Genomic DNA, 18,581 nt, shown 5'->3' with positions numbered 1-18,581 from the left:
ACTCCCGAAATTCAGCGCCTCTCCCGAAAACCTCCCGGGACACATTTTCTCCCGAAAATCTCCCGAAATTCAGGCGGACTCAGGTCCTCCACAATATAAAAAAGCGTACCTGCCCAATCACGTTATAACTATAGAATGATGGAGGGCGAGTTCTTGGTTTCTTATGTGGGTTTATTGTTAGGCAGTTTCATTAACGTCCTCCCAGCGTGGCAACAACACACAACAACAGCAGTCACTTTTTTTGTATACCGTAAAGCAGTTCGTCTGCCGTAAACAGCAATGTTGTGACACTCTTAAACAGGACAATACTGCCATCTAGTGCATTTGATGAAAGCACTTTTGTGCGTGCCACACAGCAATGCATCATCAGAGAGGGTGTTCAGCATGGTTCGAAAAATAGTGACAGAGAATAGAACAAGGATGGACAATTCAACCCTTAACTCAACAATGAGTGTTATGTGTGTGTATATGTGTAAATAAATGAACACTGAAATTCAAGTATTTATTTTATATATATATATACCGTATTTTCCGCACCATAAGCCGCCCTGGGTTAAAAGCCGCGCCTTCAATGAACGGCATATTTCAAAACTTTGTCCACCTATAAGCCGCCCCGTGTTATAAGCCGCATCTAACTGCGCTAAAGGAATGTCAAAAAAACAGTCGGATAGGTCAGTCAAACTTTAATAATATATTAAAAACCAGCGTGATGTGGGCGCGCATGGAGTCGTATATCAACATGGACGGAGCTGCGTGAAAAAAGCCACCCGGCCTCTTCGCGTAAACTTACCTTAACCACTCGCTCATCTTTTCTTCATCCATCCATCCCTTCGAGTTAGCTTTTATGATGACGCCGGCTGGAAAGGTCTCTTTTGGCAAGGTCTTCCTTTTGAATATCACCATGGGTGGAAGTTTCTGGCCATTAGCATGGCAAGCTAGAACCACAGTGAAGGATGACTTCTCATTCCCTGTGGTGCGAATATTCACCGTACGTGCTCCCGTTGTATCCACAGTGCGGTTCACAGGAATATCAAAAGTCAGTGGAACCTCGTCCATGTTGATAATGTTCTCTGGCCGGATCTTTTTTTCAGCTATCTTGTTTTTACAATATGCACGGAAAGTAGCCAGCTTTTCTTGAAAGTCTTTAGGCAGTTGCTGTGAAATAGTAGTCCGTGTGCGGATGGAGAGATTGCGTCTTTTCATGAACCGGAAACCTGTCGCTTAGTAGGAGCCATTTTGTGGTCTTTACAGATGTAAACACACAAAGGAAATGAAACGTAATATCCGCGCGCTTCTTCTTCTTCTACCGGGGCGGGTGGTTGCTTACAGTAGAAGAAGAAGCGCTTCCTGTTCTATGGGGGCGGGTGCTTACCTTGGCGGTTGCTTGCGTAGAAGAAGAAGCACTTCCTCTTCTACGGGGAAAAAAGATGGCGGCTGTTTACCGTAGTTGCGAGACCGAAACTTTATGAAAATGAATCTTAATATTAATCCATATATAAAGCGCACCGGGTTATAAGCCGCACTGTCAGCTTTTGAGTAAATTTGTGGTTTTTAGGTGCGGCTAATAGTGCGGAAAATACGGTATATATATATATATATATATATATATATATATATATATATATATATATATATAAAATAAAATATATATGTATATATATATATAATAATAAAAAATAAAAAAAATAAAAAAAAAGAAATATATATATATATATATATATATATACACATATATATATATATGAAATACTTGACTTGGTGAATTCTAGCTGTAAATATACTCCTCCCCTTTTGGCCACGCCCCCGCCCCACCCCGACCACGCCCACCCCCTCCCCCCACCTCCCGAAATCGGAGGTCTCAAGGTTGGCAAGTATGGTTTGAATTCATATCCAACAATTGCGAAAACAACTTTTTATTTTCAATATCGGCTTCATTTTTTTAATGTTTTCTGCTGGTGGTGTGCTTCCAGATTTTTTTAATGAAAAAAATGTGCCTCGGCGCAAAAAATGGTTGAAAAACACTGGTGTTTCTATGACAATAGGCTGGACTGCAAAAGTCCTTTAGTAGCAAAATAACAGAAGCTCAAAATAGTTCCTTGCATTTTCCCCAGGCTGCAAGCATCACTTCTTAGGTGTTTTTTTGTTCTGCCATAAAGCCATGTTTCCTCATAAAAAGAATATCACTATAAGATGTGCAACTGTCATCTAACTTCCGGAGGGAGGGAATTTTAAGCTCATTGTGTGCTAAATCTATTTTTTGCTGCAGTTTCCCCTCTACCGGAAATAGGTGCATCCCTCTGCCTGGAGGCGCTGCCAACCCACCTGAAGGAATCTCATTAGAGGCGGATTCAGCTGAACTTGACTAATGTCAGACAGTCGACATGCTCTTTCTGAGGCTTCTTCACGCTGTTGATTTGAAAGGAGCTGCTGTGCGAGTAAAAAAAAAAAAAAAGGAGGATAAGTATGGATTTTTGACTGCACGAAAATAGCCTTGTCTACATAAAGCTTAAGCTTTTTTTTACGCTCTTTAACCGGGACAAAATGTGAGCCGTAATGATCGCATGCGCAGGTGACAGCCGTGGTTCCAACCTGCTCCCTGCACTCCAGCTGGATGTGGCTGACGGTGCACTGCAGCCTGAACAAAGCGTAGAGACAGACAGGATCAACAGGGAGGACAATTAAAAAAAAAAAAACCGAGTCGTCATCGGCTCTGTGGAGCTGAAATCCCCTCTCTCAGCTCTCTGGCTGGAGAACAAGCAGGGGGCCACAATGGCCAGCAGATTCCCCCGGATTTGGAACACAAAGGGTGGGCAGCCGTCCACCCAATAACCTTGAAAATGCCATCTCCACCATGCCACATGCGCCCCATCCACATGGGCCATTATGAGGATTTGGAATGGGAACTCTAATTTCCTCACTTTTCACCTCGGCCAAGAAGGCTTGTTTTATTTTTTAGTCAATAATTACGATTTCCATAAAGATTGGTTAGGCATGGCAGGCTGCTAACGACCATTTTGGAGCCGATCCAGCGTTTTCATCTTCCAGCATATAACCTCTCGCACTAAGTCAGGTCACGTGTGGCTTGAAGCTGGTGCCAAGCGTCAAACATCAGGAAGATGTTTCAGCCATTTGTGGATTCAGAATGCAAATGCTAAGAACAATGCGGACCACAAAACAGCATCGTTGCCTTGTCATGTTAAAAAAAAAAAGCACACTGCAAAAACTGAAATTTAAGTAGGATTAAATATCTCAAATAAGGGTGATATTTGCTTATTTTCTGCCTGATAAGATAATTCTTCTCACTAAGCAGATTTTATGTGTTTTATTTGTTTTAAGGGTTTTGGTCCTAAATGATCTCAGTAAGATATTACAGCTTGTTACTGAGATTTGATGACCTATATTGAGTAAAACATGCTTGAAACTAGAATATCAACTGTTGCAAAGCTGTGTCATCAACACTCACAAGTATAAAACTACTTTTTTAAAGTAATAATTTCTTATTTCAAGCATGAAAAAAAAAATCATGATGTCGTTATGTCAAGATAATGGCACTAGCATTTAATTTATTTAAGAATATTTTTCAACATATTGAGCAAAAAGGTCTTTTTCTACCAAGAAAAGTGCACTTGTTATTAGTGAGAATATACTTATTTTAAGGTATTTTTGGGTTCATTGAGGTTAGCTAATTTTACTTGTTTTGGAAAGTCTTGACAAGCCGAATTTTCTTGTTCTATTGGCAGATAATTTTGCTTAGTTCAAATAAAATACCCCTAATTTTATTTTTATTTTTTTCTTGTTTTTGAGCACTGACTTTTTGCAGTGTACCATGATAGTCACACGCACACACTCATCGCATCTCTACCCATCACCCCTGATCATAATAATAATAATAATAATAATAATAATAGATTTTATTTGTAAAAATCACTTTACATTGAGTAAACAACCTCAAAGTGCTACAGTGTATTAAAAAAAATAAAAAGATAATAAAAAATAAATAAAAATAAAAACTAGAACAGCCAAATAGCTAAAACTAGTATGCATGCATCTAAAAAAAAAAAAAAAAAAAAAAGGCTTTTTCGAAAAGAAGGGTTTTTAAGCCTTTTTTAAAGGCATCCACAGTCTGTGGTGCCCTCAGGTGGTCAGGGAGAGCGTTCCACAGACTGGGAGCGGCGGAGCAGAAAGCCCGGTCTCGGTGTGGTGAAATTATTCTCTGCATTTGACCCATCACCCCTGATCATAATAATAATAATAATAATAATAGATTTTATTTGTAAAAAAACACTTTACATTGAGTAAACAACCTCAAAGTGCTACAGTGTATTAAAAAAAAAAAAAAAAAAAGATAATAAAAAATAAATAAAAATAAAAACTAGAACAGCCAAATAGCTAAAACTAGTATGCATGCATCTAAAAAAAAAGGAGAAAAAAAAGGCTTTTTTAAAAAGAAGGGTTTTTAAGCCTTTTTTAAAGGCATCCACAGTCTGTGGTGCCCTCAGGTGGTCAGAGAGAGCGTTCCACAGACTGGGAGCGGCGGAGCAGAAAGCCCGGTCTCCCATTGTTCGTAGCTTTGTCCTCGGAGGTTGGAGGAGGTTAACGCCTGTCCGGAGCGGAGGTGTCGTGTGGAGGATTTGGGGGTGAGTAGTTCTTTGAGGTAGAGGGGGCCATTTCCATGAAGGCACTGGTGGGTTAGTAGGGAGACTTTAAATTCAATCCTGAGTGGAACAGGAAGAAAGCGAGGACGGATTCGGCGATCGCCTTCTAACCAACAATTGGTATGTGTTTGTTTTTAAGTGTTGTAATGTTTTTAAGCTAAATTATTGGTAAACACAGTTTATGTATAATAATTTAATGAATCAAGTTTTCATCAATTAATATATTCTGTAGACATACCCTCATCCGCTCTCTTTTCCTGAAAGCTAATCTGTCCAGTTTTGGAGTTGATGTCAGCAGGCCAGGGAAGCTAGGGTCGATATTCTTCTCTTGGTCATCTTCGATGGCATAAGGGACGGTAGAAGCGGTGTGAGCCAAGACATCCAGGGGGTTTAGCTCGCTCGTCTGCGGGAACAAACTGCCGCCATTGCTTGCCGTGCTACCGAGGTCCTTTGTCCCTGAATACCTCACACACTCCGGCAGATTCAACGGGGGTCTGGTGGCAGATTTCTTTGACTTTATCGTTGGAAATGCATCTGCTTTGAGTGTCGCAGGATATCCACACATTCTTGCCATCTCTGTCGTAGCATAGCTTTCGTCGGTAAAGTGTGCGGAACAAACGACTGACCATTTTCGGCGGCTTTCCCCACACCCTCGTATTTTGAACAACATTCGTCCAATTTCTTGCCACTTTCGCATCTTTGGGCCACTGGTGCAACTTGAATCCGTCCCTGTTTGTGTTGTTACACCCTCCGACAACACACCGACGAGGCATGATGTCTCCAAGGTACGGAAAACAGTCGAAAAAACGGAAAATAACAGAGCTGATTTGATTCGGTGTTTGTAATGTGTTTGAGAGAATGGCGGATTGCTTCCCGATGTGACGTCACGTTGTGACGTCATCGCTCCGAGAGCGCATAATAGAAAGGCGTTTAATTCGCCAAAATTCACCCTTTTAGAGTTCGGAAATCGTTTAAAAAAAATATATGGTCTTTTTTCTGCAACATCAAGGTATATATTGACGCTTACATAGGTCTGGTGATAATGTTCCCCTTTAAAAGTTAGCCGCGGGTGCAACATGTTGACCCGGCATAGGACCAGTCGTGACCTATTTAAAGTCCACTTAAGAATTTTGTTTTGTCACAGCCAGGTGTTGAGCTCACTTGAGTTCATTCGATCATTAGGTTGCTCACAGACAATTAAACAATAGGATAATTAAGCTGAATTAATGTGTAGTGTCTCAGGACCTGTTAGACTGGTGCCTGCTACAAAAGGTATGGAGATGGCAGCAGGTGGCTGAGTGCCTCATCGCTGTGGAGCATCTGCTTAGCCAAGTTATATCGACCAATTGTGTGTGTGTGTGTGTGTGAGTGTGTGTGAGAAAGACTGATTCTCATCACACTGATTGTTCCACTTGTGTTTGCCGTGACACTGATAGTAATTGCGGCAGCATTTGGCTCCAGTGCAAATGGAAGTGTGATGAGCCTTCAGCGGTCACCAAGGGCGTTTGCCTCCTCGCCAATGGTCATTGAAATATCTTCACTGTAGTGCGGTGTGCAGATGGAAAGAAATTGCTGTTGTGTTTTTTTCCCTCATGGTTCACCTGGAAAAGAGGCAGTAAAGAGCTTTCGAAGCTGATGCAAAAAAAAAAAAAAAAAAAGTGGTACCTCAGTGTGACAGTCGCTTGCTGTCGTGCAGGTTCCAGGGACCACCAAGGTAGGACATTCTGGCGAGCAGGTTTAGACTTCTTTTATTTTTCAATAACCAAAGTCTCTTCCGGGTTGCTTTCCAGCCTCGCCGTTCGCTGCTCGCTCTTCCGCCCCGGCTTTTCAGCATCCGCTTCTCGTTGGCTCTGGTTTCTCTCTCCGTCTCTCTCCCCGACGTTTACGGCTGCCGCCCTTTTATACAGTTCGAGGGGATTAATTAATTTTGCCCGGCTGGGCGATCCACGCACCTGATAATAATTGCGGCGTTGATCCCGGCGCGCCCCGCCTCGCTGTCGGACTACCGGCCCAGCCTCTCCACAGTCCTCCACCGCCGGACGCAAGCCGGGATTCCGACCGGCTGAGCTTACTCCACCCGCCCCTTTTTCCGAGGGAGCGGGAAGCGATGATGTCCAGGTCCACCTGTGGCCCCGCCCGGTCTTCTCCTTTTTCACCTGTTCTTCTTCTTCTGTGTCCTTTTCTTCTTCTGTAGCCTGTTCTTCTTCTTCTGTATCCTTTTCTTCTTCTGCTTCGGTGTCCTTTTCTCCTTCTTCTCCTTCTTGGTTTACTTTTTCTTCATTTACTTCTTCTTCATCTACTTCTTCTTCGTTTACTTCTTCAACTCTTACTTCTTCTTCGTTTACTTCTTCTCGTTCGGGGGGGGCCACTTGCCGCCCCCCTCCATCTGGTCCGCCAATGTTTGCAAGAACCGGCATTGCTGTCGGCCGCTTGCCGCGAGGTCGGCGAGTGTGCCTATGAGAGCCCACAGGGGGTCTTCCTCCCCCGCCTCTGGTGGTCCTTCCCGGTCGGGCGCCAAATGTGACAGTCGCTTGCTGTCGTGCGGGTTCCAGGGACCACCAAGGAAGGATATTCTGGCGAGCAGGTTTAGACTTCTTTTATTTTTCAATAACAAAGTCTCTTCCGGGTTGGTTTACAGTTCGAGAGGGTTAATGAATTTTGCCCAGCTGGGCGATCCACGTACCTGATGATAATAATTGCGGCGTCGATCCCGGCGCGCCGCCTCCTCGCCGCCATCTTGGAGCGGGCTCCGGTGTGCCCTGCCTCGCTGTCGGACTACCGGCCCCGCCTCTCCACACTCGGTTTTTGTTAGGGTTCAGTTCCAAAAAACAAATTGTACAAAACCCAGATACATTTTTCCCATAATAAATAATGTAATTCTGTGTAAATGCATTGAAGCCAACCTAAAAATGGTCATTGAAATATCTTCACTGTAGGGCGGTGTGCAGATGGAAAGAAATTGGTGTTGTGTTTTTTTCTCAGCTTTCGGGGCTGATGCAAAAAATAAATAAAAAAATAAAAAAAGTGGTACCTCGGTTTTTGTTCGGGTTCCGTTCCAAAAACTAAATTGTACAAAACATTTTTCCCATAATAAATAATGTAATTCTGTGTAAATTAGGGATGTCCGATAATGGCTTTTTGCCGATATCCGATAATCCGATATTGTCCAACTCTTTAATTACCGATACCGATATCAACCGATACCGATATATACAGTCGTGGAATTAACACATTATTATGCCTAATTTGGACAACCAGGTATGGTGAAGATAAGGTCCTTTTTAAAAAAAATAAATAAATAAATAAATTAATTAATTTAAAAAAAAATCTTGAATAAAAAAGAAAGTAAAACAGTATAAAAACAGTTACATAGAAACTAGTAATTAAAGAAAATGAGTAAAATTAACTGTTAAAGGTTAGTACTATTAGTGGAGCAGCAGCACGCACAATCATGTGTGCTTACGGACTGTATCCCTTGCAGACTGTATTGATATATATTGATATATAATGTAGGAACCAGAATATTAATAACAGAAAGAAACAACCCTTTTGTGTGAATGAGTGTAAATGGGGGAGGGAGGTTTTTATGGGTTGGTGCACTAATTGTAAGTGTATCTTGTGTTTTTTATGTTGATTTAATACAAAAATAAAAAAACACATGATACCGATAATAAAAAAAAAACGATACCGATAATTTCCGATATTACATTTTAAAGCATTTATTGGCCGATAATATCGGCAGGCCGATATTATCGGACATCTCTAGTGTAAATGCATTGAAGCCAACCTAAAAATGGTTATTGAAATATCTTCACTGTAGGGCGGTGTGCAGATGGAAAGAAATTGGTGTTGTGTTTTTTTCTCATGGTTCACCTGGAAAAGAGGCAGTGAAGAGCTAACGGGGCTGATGCAAAAAAAATAATAATAATAATAATGTAATTCTGTGTAAATTAGGGATGTCTGATAATGGCTTTTTGCCGATATCCGATAATCCGATATTGTCCAACTCTTTAATTACCGATACCGATATCAACCGATACCGATATATACAGTCGTGGAATTAACACATTATTATGCCTAATTTGGACAACCAGGTATGGTGAAGATAAGGTCCTTTTTATAAAAAATAAATAAATAAATACATTTTAAAAAAAATCTTGAATAAAAAAGAAAGTAAAACAATATAAAAACAGCTACATAGAAACTAGTAATTAATGAAAATGAGTAAAATTAACTGTTAAAGGTTAGTACTATTAGTGGACCAATCATGTGTGCTTACGGACTGTATCCCTTGCAGACTGTATTGATATATATTGATATATAATGTAGGAACCAGAATATTAATAACAGAAAGAAACAACCCTTTTGTGTGAATGAGTGTAAATGGGGGAGGGAGGTTTTTTGGGTTGGTGCACTAATTGTAAGTGTATCTTGTGTTTTTATGTTGATTTAATAAAAAAAATTAAATGAAATAAAAAACATTATACCGATGATTAAAAAAAAAAACGATACCGATAATTTCCGATATTAAATTTTAAAGCATTTATTTATTTATTATTTATTTTTTCTCATGGTTCACCTGGAAAAGAGGCAGTGAAGAGCTTTCGGGGCTGATGCAAAAAAAAAAATTGTACAAAACCCAGATACATTTTTCCCATAATAAGTAATGTAATTCTGTGTAAATGCATTGAAGCCAACCTAAAATATTTAACACATTTTATAGAGAATAAATATCCAATCCAATCCAATCCACTTTATTTATATAGCACATTTAAACAACGAAAATGTTTCCAAAGTGCTGCACAACAATATTAAAAACAATATTAAAACAATATTAAAAACAATATTCAAATACTATTCTTAGCTCCACCAATGACTGAATAAAAACAAAAAATAAATATAAAACCAATATAAAAATAAATATGATTAAAACAATTTTAAAGAGTAAAACCAATTAAAACAGTAAATAGAAATCAAAATGTATAAAAAAAAACCACAGAGGACAACAGAGGACCACACAACTCACATCGTGCTAAAAGCCAAAGAATAAAAGTGGGTCTTAAAACACTCCACTGTGGGAGCAGTGGAGTGCTCCCACAGTGGCCTCCAGAGCTTAGGGCCGACCACAGAGAAGGCCCTGTCTCCCCTGTTTTTAAGCCTGGTCTTGGGCACCACGAGCTGGAGCTGGCTCTTGGACCTCAGAGCCAAATATTGTTTTACATGCAGAAAACAATGCAAAAACAATGCATGTCTGCTTAGGCTACAACCCCCGCGACCCGGCCTCGGATAAGTGAAAGAAGATGGATGTTGTACTTTGCTATGTGCTTTCTTTAATTCATTAGTGTTTCTCACCTGCATCAAAGTGCTGGCACTTGCAACTTTCTTTGGCCCCTATGGGCTTATTTTGCAGGCGTACTCAATAGAAAAAAAAGACAAGAGACTGAGTCACCAACATGCAGGATTCTTTGTTTGAGCACTCCATTCCGCGGAATGATACGTGGCTAAACGGACTAGTTTGTTATGGAAAGCCGTACGATAACCGACATGGCATACGTAAACAGGGGCATACATTTAAAAAAAAAAAAAAAAAAGAGTTACGGTATTTACCAGACTATAAGCCGCTACTTTTTTTCCTTGTAAAACGATAAAACAACTGTGATGAGGTGGCGACTTGTCCAGGGTGTACCCCGCCTTCCGCTCGATTGTAGCTGAGATGGGCTCCAGCGACCCCAAAAGGGACAAGGGGTAGAAAATGGATGGATGGACGATAAAACAATCCAACTAATTTATGTTTTTTTTCCTCACTCACAGTCATAATATTTGGTATCCAACAAATAGTTTTCAACACCGGCCGAGACACTGAAAAGGCCGGTTCTAATACTAATCAAATATTGTTTTACATGCAGAAAACAATGCAAAAAATAATGCACGTCTGTTTAGATCAGTGTTTTTCAACCACTGTGCCGCGACTAGTGCCGTGAGATACAGGCTGGTGTGCCGTAGGAGATGATCAAATTTCACCTATTTGGGGTTAAAAATATTTTTTGCAAACCAGTAATTATAGTCTGCAAACGATGTGTTGTTGTTGAGTGTCGGTGCTGTCTAGAGCTCGGCAGAGTAACCGTGTAATACTCTTCCATATCAGTAGGTGGCAGCCGGTAGCTAATTGCTTTGTAGATGTCGGAAACAGCGGGAGGCAGGTAAAAAGGTGTCTAATGCTTAAACCAAAATAAACAAAAGGTGAGTGCCCCTAAGAAAAGGCATTGAAACTTAGAGAAGGCTATGCAGACCGAAACTAAAACTGAACTGGCTACAAAGTAAACAAAAACAGAATGCTGGACGACAGCAAAGACTTACTGTGGAGCAAAGATGGCGTCCACAATGTACATTCGAACATGACACAACAATCGACAATGTCCCCACAAAGAAGGATAAAAACACAGTAGATGCGGGAAATATCGCTCAAAGGAAGACATGAAACTGCTACAGGAAAATACCAAAAAAAAGAGAAAAAAACACCAAAATAGGAGTGCAAGACAAGAACTAAAACACTACACACAGGAAAACAGCAAACAAGTCCAAATAAGTCAGGGTGTGATGTGACAGGTGGTGACAGTACACCTACACTGCAAAAAGTCAGTGTTCAAAAACAAGAAAAAAAAATACAAAAATTAGGGGTATTTTATTTGAACTAAGCAAAATTATCTGCCAATAGAACAAGACAATTTGGCTTGTCAAGACTTTCCAAAACAAGTAAAATTACCTAACCTCAATGAACCCAAAAATACCTTAAAATAAGTATATTATCACTAATAACAACTGTACTACTATATGAGTACGTATTTTCTATTGTTTCATTGAAAATAAAACAGCAAAGTCCATTTGGCTGTCATCTGTTTTAATTATGTGACACAATTGTGTCAAAGTCATGAATTTTTTTTCATGCTTGAAATAAGAAATTGTTACTTTAAAAAGGTAGTTTTATACTTGTGAGTGTTGATGACACAGCTTTGCAACAGTTGATATTCTAGTTTCAAGCATGTTTTACTCAATATAGGTCATCAAATCTCAGCAACAAGCTGTAATATCTTACTGAGATCATTTAGGACCAAAACCCTTAAAACAAGTAAAACACTCTAACATAAAATCTGCTTAGTGAGAAGAATTATCTTATCAGACAGAAAATAAGCAAATATCACCCTTATTTGTGTCAGAGTTTGTAGTTGACGAACCCCAAGATGCAGAGATGGCAGCAGGCTTGGTACAAGAAAACATGTTTTTAATGTTCAAAAATAAGAAAATGAAAACACGAACCAGAAAACAGGAAGCAGGAACAGGAGTCAGGATCCAGGGAATAGCTTAACGACAGCATACAGCAAACAACGACACGACAGGTAGTAACGACAATGATCCAGCCATGACTGGAGGAGAAGGCAGGTTTAAATAGTAGCTGGCTGATTGACACCAGGTGTGGCCAGGTGCCAATCAGCCACAGCTGAGGGGAAGCAGCACTCAGGGAGACACTCAGGAAACTAAGACAAACAGAGAAAAAACTAAAACATAGTCAAACTGTCAGGGACAAGCCTGACAAGTTTCCTGTCAGCGCTTTTATTTTGTCTTCATTTCCTGAGTGTCTCCCTGAGTGCTGCTTCCCCTCAGCTGTGGCTGATTGGCACCTGGCCACACCTGGTGTCAATCAGCCAGCTACTATTTAAACCTGCCTTCTCCTCCAGTCATTGCTGGATCATTGTCGTTACTACCTGTCGTGTCGTTGTTTGCTGTATGCTGTCGTTAAGCTATTCCCTGGATCCTGACTCCTGTTCCTGCTTCCTGTTTTCTGGTTCGTGTTTTCATTTTCTTATTTTTGAACATTAAAAACATGTTTTCTTGTACCAAGCCTGCTGCCATCTCTGCATCTTGGGGTTCGTCAACTACAAACTCTGACAATTTGAGATATTTAATCTTACTTAGATTTCAGTTTTTGCAGTGTACTTTGAGACAAGAGCTATAGTGATGCATGCTTGGTTATGGTTTAAAGTCATAACCAACAATTGCGGCAACGACTTTTTACTGTCAACTGAGTTTAATTGTTAATGATTTGTGCTGGTGGTGTGCCTCCGGATTTTTTCAACGCAAAAAATGTGCCTTGGCTCAAAAAAGGTTGAAAAACACTGGTTTAGATCATTCATTCGGCCCACGGGCCTTGATTTTGACACCCCTGGATTACATCGCGCAACCCTACTTCTGTGGTCTTCCAGGCCATTAAAATTAGTTTTTTAGCTCTCTCTCTCTCTGTCTCATGGGTTTATGTTGGGTTTTTTAAGCCTAATGATGGCCACTTGTTTCGCGATCTCATCGGATTTCATAATTGACAGTTGCCAAATGCCAACTTCAAACTTTTGAATGTGTCTCGGAGTAACGAGGGAATGGACAACACTTGTCCAAGTCCTTTTTAGCCCACTGAAAATGGAGCAACTTTGCATAAAAAGCCTGCAATGTCTTCATCGTAAATGCCATATTTTGTGTGAAACCTTTAAAGCGAAAGGTCAACACGTCAGTCAGGTCTAGATTGTTTTACTCAGTTATTATTATGAAGTGGTAAATAATTGCAGAGTTCATTACTATTGTCCAAATACCACAAATAGCTCCTTCAAAACCGCACTAAAAGAACACCTCCAGGCAACTTCAACCCTAAACTAAAACCCTCCCTTCCACATCCTACCTCCCCGGATTGTAAATAATCAAATGTAGATACTTATTCTTATGCTTTCTGATCCCTCTCTCTATATGTCCACTACTTGCCGTACATATCCTACCAAGTCAGTCCTACACTGTTTCAATGTCCATTTCTCTGATGATGCAATTGTTGATGACTGAAGTGTTGATATCAACCAAACCTACCGCTATGTGCATGTCACGTACGTAACTTTGGGGACTTTGGGGAAATATATGTGCTGTATGAACTTTGGGGAGGTGAACGGTACTTTGGGCTGTGGGATTGAGTGTGTTGTGCAGGTGTTTGAGTTGTATTGGCGGGTTATATGGACGGGAGGGGGGAGGTGTTTGTTATGCGGGATTAATTTGTGGCATATTAAGGGGCCTCACCTGCCATCATGGAAAGAAAAAAATTTTAAAAAGAAAACAAATTAATTAAACTGTTATATGTATTCAGTGATTACACTATAAAGTTATTTTCCATTTAACTTCACCGGTTTTCGATTATTTTTATTCAAAATCGCTGAATTTTCACATTTGCCGTTCAAATACTGAGAAGAGACGGTGCGGTGATCAGCAGCCAGTTGAGGCACGTCACTCAGTGCCTCAACATGGATTGCGCAATGACTCGGCTAACTGCTGGCCTACTGTGCAGTGAGACCGTATTGCTATATGAATTATATTATACATTTCCATAGTTTAGTTAGCTGAGGTATATAATGTACAGTGTATTTTGTCAACAACTGTATGTGTGTAACGTATTTCTTGTGCTGAGCAATCATAAAACTGCTGCGAAGACGCACTGAGTGAGGCTCGCAGTAATCCCGCCTCCTGGTGCCGGTTAATGCACCCCGCGGAGAGTGCACCCCCCGACGGGAGCGCCACACCAACCAAAGCCCACACCCAAACCCTCCACGTGCAAGACCGAATCCACCCAAAAAAAGTCACTTAACAAGAAGCCAAAAAGTGCAAAAACAACAATGCTCGCGCCGGAGGAGCCGTGAACGACTGCAGGGACACAACATTAGGTACACCTGCGGACTGCAGCACGGATTTCATATTTCATTCATTCACAACTTCTCCAACACAAACACCACTGTTCCCGCACTTATAAGTAAAGGTAAGACCATAATAAGGTTTTTTTAATTAAATGTGCTTTTTTGTGTGCTACAGTTTGTATGTGTAAAGTTAAAGTTAAGTTAAAGTACCAATGATTGTCACACACACACTAGGTGTGGTGAAATTTGTCATCTGCATTTGACCCATCCTCTTCTTCACCCCCTGGGAGGTGAGGGGAGCAGTGGGCAGCAGCGGCGCCGCGCCCAGGAATAATTTTTGGTGATTTAACCCCCAATTCCAACCCTTGATGCTGAGTGCCAAGCAGGGAAGAATGCTGGTATGAGCTTTTAAACATAACCCGTTAACTGCTGCCAATCAAATGGTGAATAAGATACTCTTTAGGGTTCATATGTTTGTAAATCTGACTGTGATGAAGTCAGTGCCTCACCAGCCGTGAACCTCACCGCACGTCACTGCTCACAGCTGTGTCATCTGTGTGTGAGGTACAGTCTGGTGTGCCGTGGGAGATTATCTAATTTCACCTATTTGGGTTAAAAATATTTTTTGCAAACCAGTAATTATAGTCTGCAAATGATGTGTTGTTGTTGAGTGTCGGTGCTGTCTAGAGCTCGGCAGAGTAACCGTGTAATACTCTTCCATATCAGTAGGTGGCAGCCGGTAGCTAATTGCTTTGTAGATGTCGGAAACAGCGGGAGGTAACGTGCAGGTCAAAAGATGTCTAATGCTTAAACCAAAAATAAACAAAAGGTGAGTGCCCCTAAGAAAAGGCATTGAGGCTTAGGGAAGGCTATGTAGAACCAAACTAAGACTGAACTGGCTACAAAGTAAACAAAAACAGAATGCTGGACGACAGCAAAGACTTACTGTGGAGCAAAGACGGCGTCCACAATGTACATCCGAACATGACATGACGATCAACAATGTCTCCACAAAGAAGGATACAAACAACTGTAATATTCTTGATTGCTAAAACAAAGTAGATGCGGGAAATATCGCTCAAAGGAAGACATGAAACTGCTACAGGAAAATACCAAAAAAAGAGAAAAGCCACCAAAATAGGAGCATAAGACAAGAACTAAAACACTACACACAGGAAAACAGCAAATAACTCCAAATAAGTCAGGGCGTGATGTGACAGGTGGTGACAGTACACCTACTTTGAGACAAGAGCTATAGTGATGCATGCTTGGTTATGGTTTAAAGTCATATCCAACAATTGCGACTTTTTACTGTCAACTGAGTTGAGTTTTTTAATGATTTGTGCTGGTGGTGTGCCACCGGATTTTTTCAACGCAAAAGATGTGAAAAGGTTGAAAAACACTGATCTTCGCACCTGTCACTAATCTCGAAGCCGATCCTGACACACCCCGCTTCGCTGCAGGTCCGCAGGCCACGCCCCCCCCACCACCACAAGCAGTTTTTAGCTCACACACAGGTGCCTATTTTCGCTCTCAGATTTGATACAGCCCATTTCACGCAGCTCCAAATACTCCATCAGTGCCACACTTAGAAATGTCACACAATTTATTCTCACTGTGGTATTATCAATCAAAAAGTCGGAGGATACAGACTGTTTATGGACATTTTTTTTTTCCTTTTTACAATCAATCCCCAGCTTTTTTTTTTTTTTATCGCAGTTCTTTCCAAAGCTGTCTAAATATGGCGGGGCCTTTTCGTTTTTTTCCGCTCACCACAGTCGAGGAAGCAAGCGGCGGATCAGAGGCTCAGCAGAGCCACAAATTTGAAAATCAGATTTTCTGCTCCGGTGTCGGCCTGCGACTCTCAGCAGCGTGCGGGTTTGTCGAGCTGGATCCTGTTTCTAAACAGTTTCCGGGCAACTGACCAATGCTATCAAAGAGATGGGAAAAGCCTTTTAATTCCCCTGGCATGTTTATTGATCATAACACTGCCTTTTGATATGTGCTGCTCGGAGGAGCGCTTTCGCTGAATATCAATGAAGCCCCACTGACAGGCAGATAGAGTGGGAATATTGTCAAGGGCTTGTTCCTATTGTAGGTTTTTTATTGCAGCCTTTCTCACTTGTCTCCTATTTTGCCTCGCACCATTCATTATACGCCGCGTTTTTTTTCCCTCACTTGCCAATTTTTCACATTCTCCCCCCTCTCCTCCGTGCTCTCTCTCATATTTTGTTTATCGTCATGTCACAATCAGCTCGACAGCGTGGGCAACATGTCAACGTTTTTTTTCTTTGTGCTATTTCAAATACACCAACAGCGCTGTTGTTTCCAACTAGGGGGGTTTAGTAATCACACAACGGAGCCCCTGCTTTGCTCTTATTTTAAGTGAGATCAACACCTTTAGTTGTTATTTCACCATATCCATACTTAGGAGGGGAAGGGGTCGGGGTTAAGGAGTTAAAGGGGAACATTATCACAATTTCAGAAGGGTTAAAACCATTAAAAATCAGTTTCCAGTGGCTTGTTTTATTTTTCGAAGTTTTTTTCAAAATGTTACCCATCACGCAATATCCCTAAAAAAAGCTTCAAAGTGCCTGATTTTAACCATCGTTATATACACCCGTCCATTTTCCTGTGACGTCACATAGTGAAGCCAACACAAACAAACATGGCGCATAGAACAGCAAGCTATAGCGACATTAGCTCGGATTCAGACTCGGATTTCAGCGGCTTAAGCGATTCAACAGATTACGCATGTATTGAAACGGATGGTTGTAGTGTGGAGGCAGGTAGCGAAAACGAAATTGAAGAAGAAACTGAAGCTATTGAGCCATATCGGTTTGAACCGTATGCAAGCGAAACCGACAAAAACGACACGACAGCCAGCGACACGGGAGAAAGCGAGGACGAATTACTAACAATACTAACGATTGGTATGTGTTTGTTTGGCATTAAAGGAAACTAACAACTATGAACTAGGTTTACAGCATATGAAATACATTTGGCAACAACATGCACTTTGAGAGTGCAGACAGCCCAATTTTCATCAATTAATATATTCTGTAGACATACCCTCATCCGCGCTCTTTTCCTGAAAGCTGATCTGTCCAGTTTTGGAGTTGATGTCAGCAGGCCAGGGAAGCTAGGGTCGATATTCTTCTCTTGATCATCTTCGGTGGCATAAGGGACGGTGTGAGCCAAGACATCCAGGGGGTTTAGCTCGCTCGTCTGCGGGAACAAACTACCGCCATTGCTTGCCGTGCTACCGAGGTTCTTTGTCCCTGAATTGCTCACACACTCCGGCAGATTCAATGGGGGTCTGGCGGCAGATTTCTTTGACTTTATCGTTGGAAATGCATCTGCTTTGAGTGTCGCAGGATATCCACACATTCTTGCCATCTCTGTCGTAGCATAGCTTTCGTCGGTAAAGTGTGCGGAACAAACGTCCAATTTCTTGCCACTTTCGCATCTTTGGGCCACTGGTGCAACTTGAATCCGTCCCTGTTCGTGTTGTTACACCCTCCGACAACACACCGACGAGGCATGATGTCTCCAAGGTACGGAAAACAGTCGAAAAAACGGAAAATAACAGAGCTAATTTGACTCGGTGTTTGAGAAAATGGCGGATTGCTTCCCGATGTGACGTCACGTTGTGACGTCATCGCTCTGAGAGCGAATATTAGAAAGGCGTTTAATTCGCCAAAATTCACCCAGTTCGGAAATCGGTTAAAAAAATATATGGTCTTTTTTCTGCAACATCAAGGTATATATTGACGCTTACATAGGTCTGGTGATAATGTTCCCCTTTAAAAACAATCTTGTAGAAAGGGTCAAGCATTTCAAATTCTTAGGGGTGAACATAACAAGATCTATGCTGGGACATTAACACTGCTTCTACAGTCGGAAAGGCCCAACAAGGTCTTTTTTTTTGTTGAGGAAACTAAAATGTGCAAACATTCCGCAGAAATCAATGGTCAACTTTTATAACTGTGCCATCAGCAGTGTCCTCACTTACGGATTTTTAGTGTGGTTTGCTAGCTGCACTAAAGCGAACCAACAGGCCCTCCAGCGAGTGGTTAAAGCGGCGGGGAAAATTACAAGGACGATACTCCCAGAGATGAGTGCCATGTACACAACTCGCTGCCTAAAGCGAGTACACAACATCCTGAAGGACAGATACCACCCAGCACATGGCCTCTTCAACCTGCTACCC

Source organism: Nerophis lumbriciformis, linkage group LG01, assembly GCF_033978685.3.
Source record: "Nerophis lumbriciformis linkage group LG01, RoL_Nlum_v2.1, whole genome shotgun sequence".
NCBI classification, from domain to species: domain Eukaryota; kingdom Metazoa; phylum Chordata; class Actinopteri; order Syngnathiformes; family Syngnathidae; genus Nerophis; species Nerophis lumbriciformis.
This window is presented reverse-complemented; position numbering follows the sequence as displayed.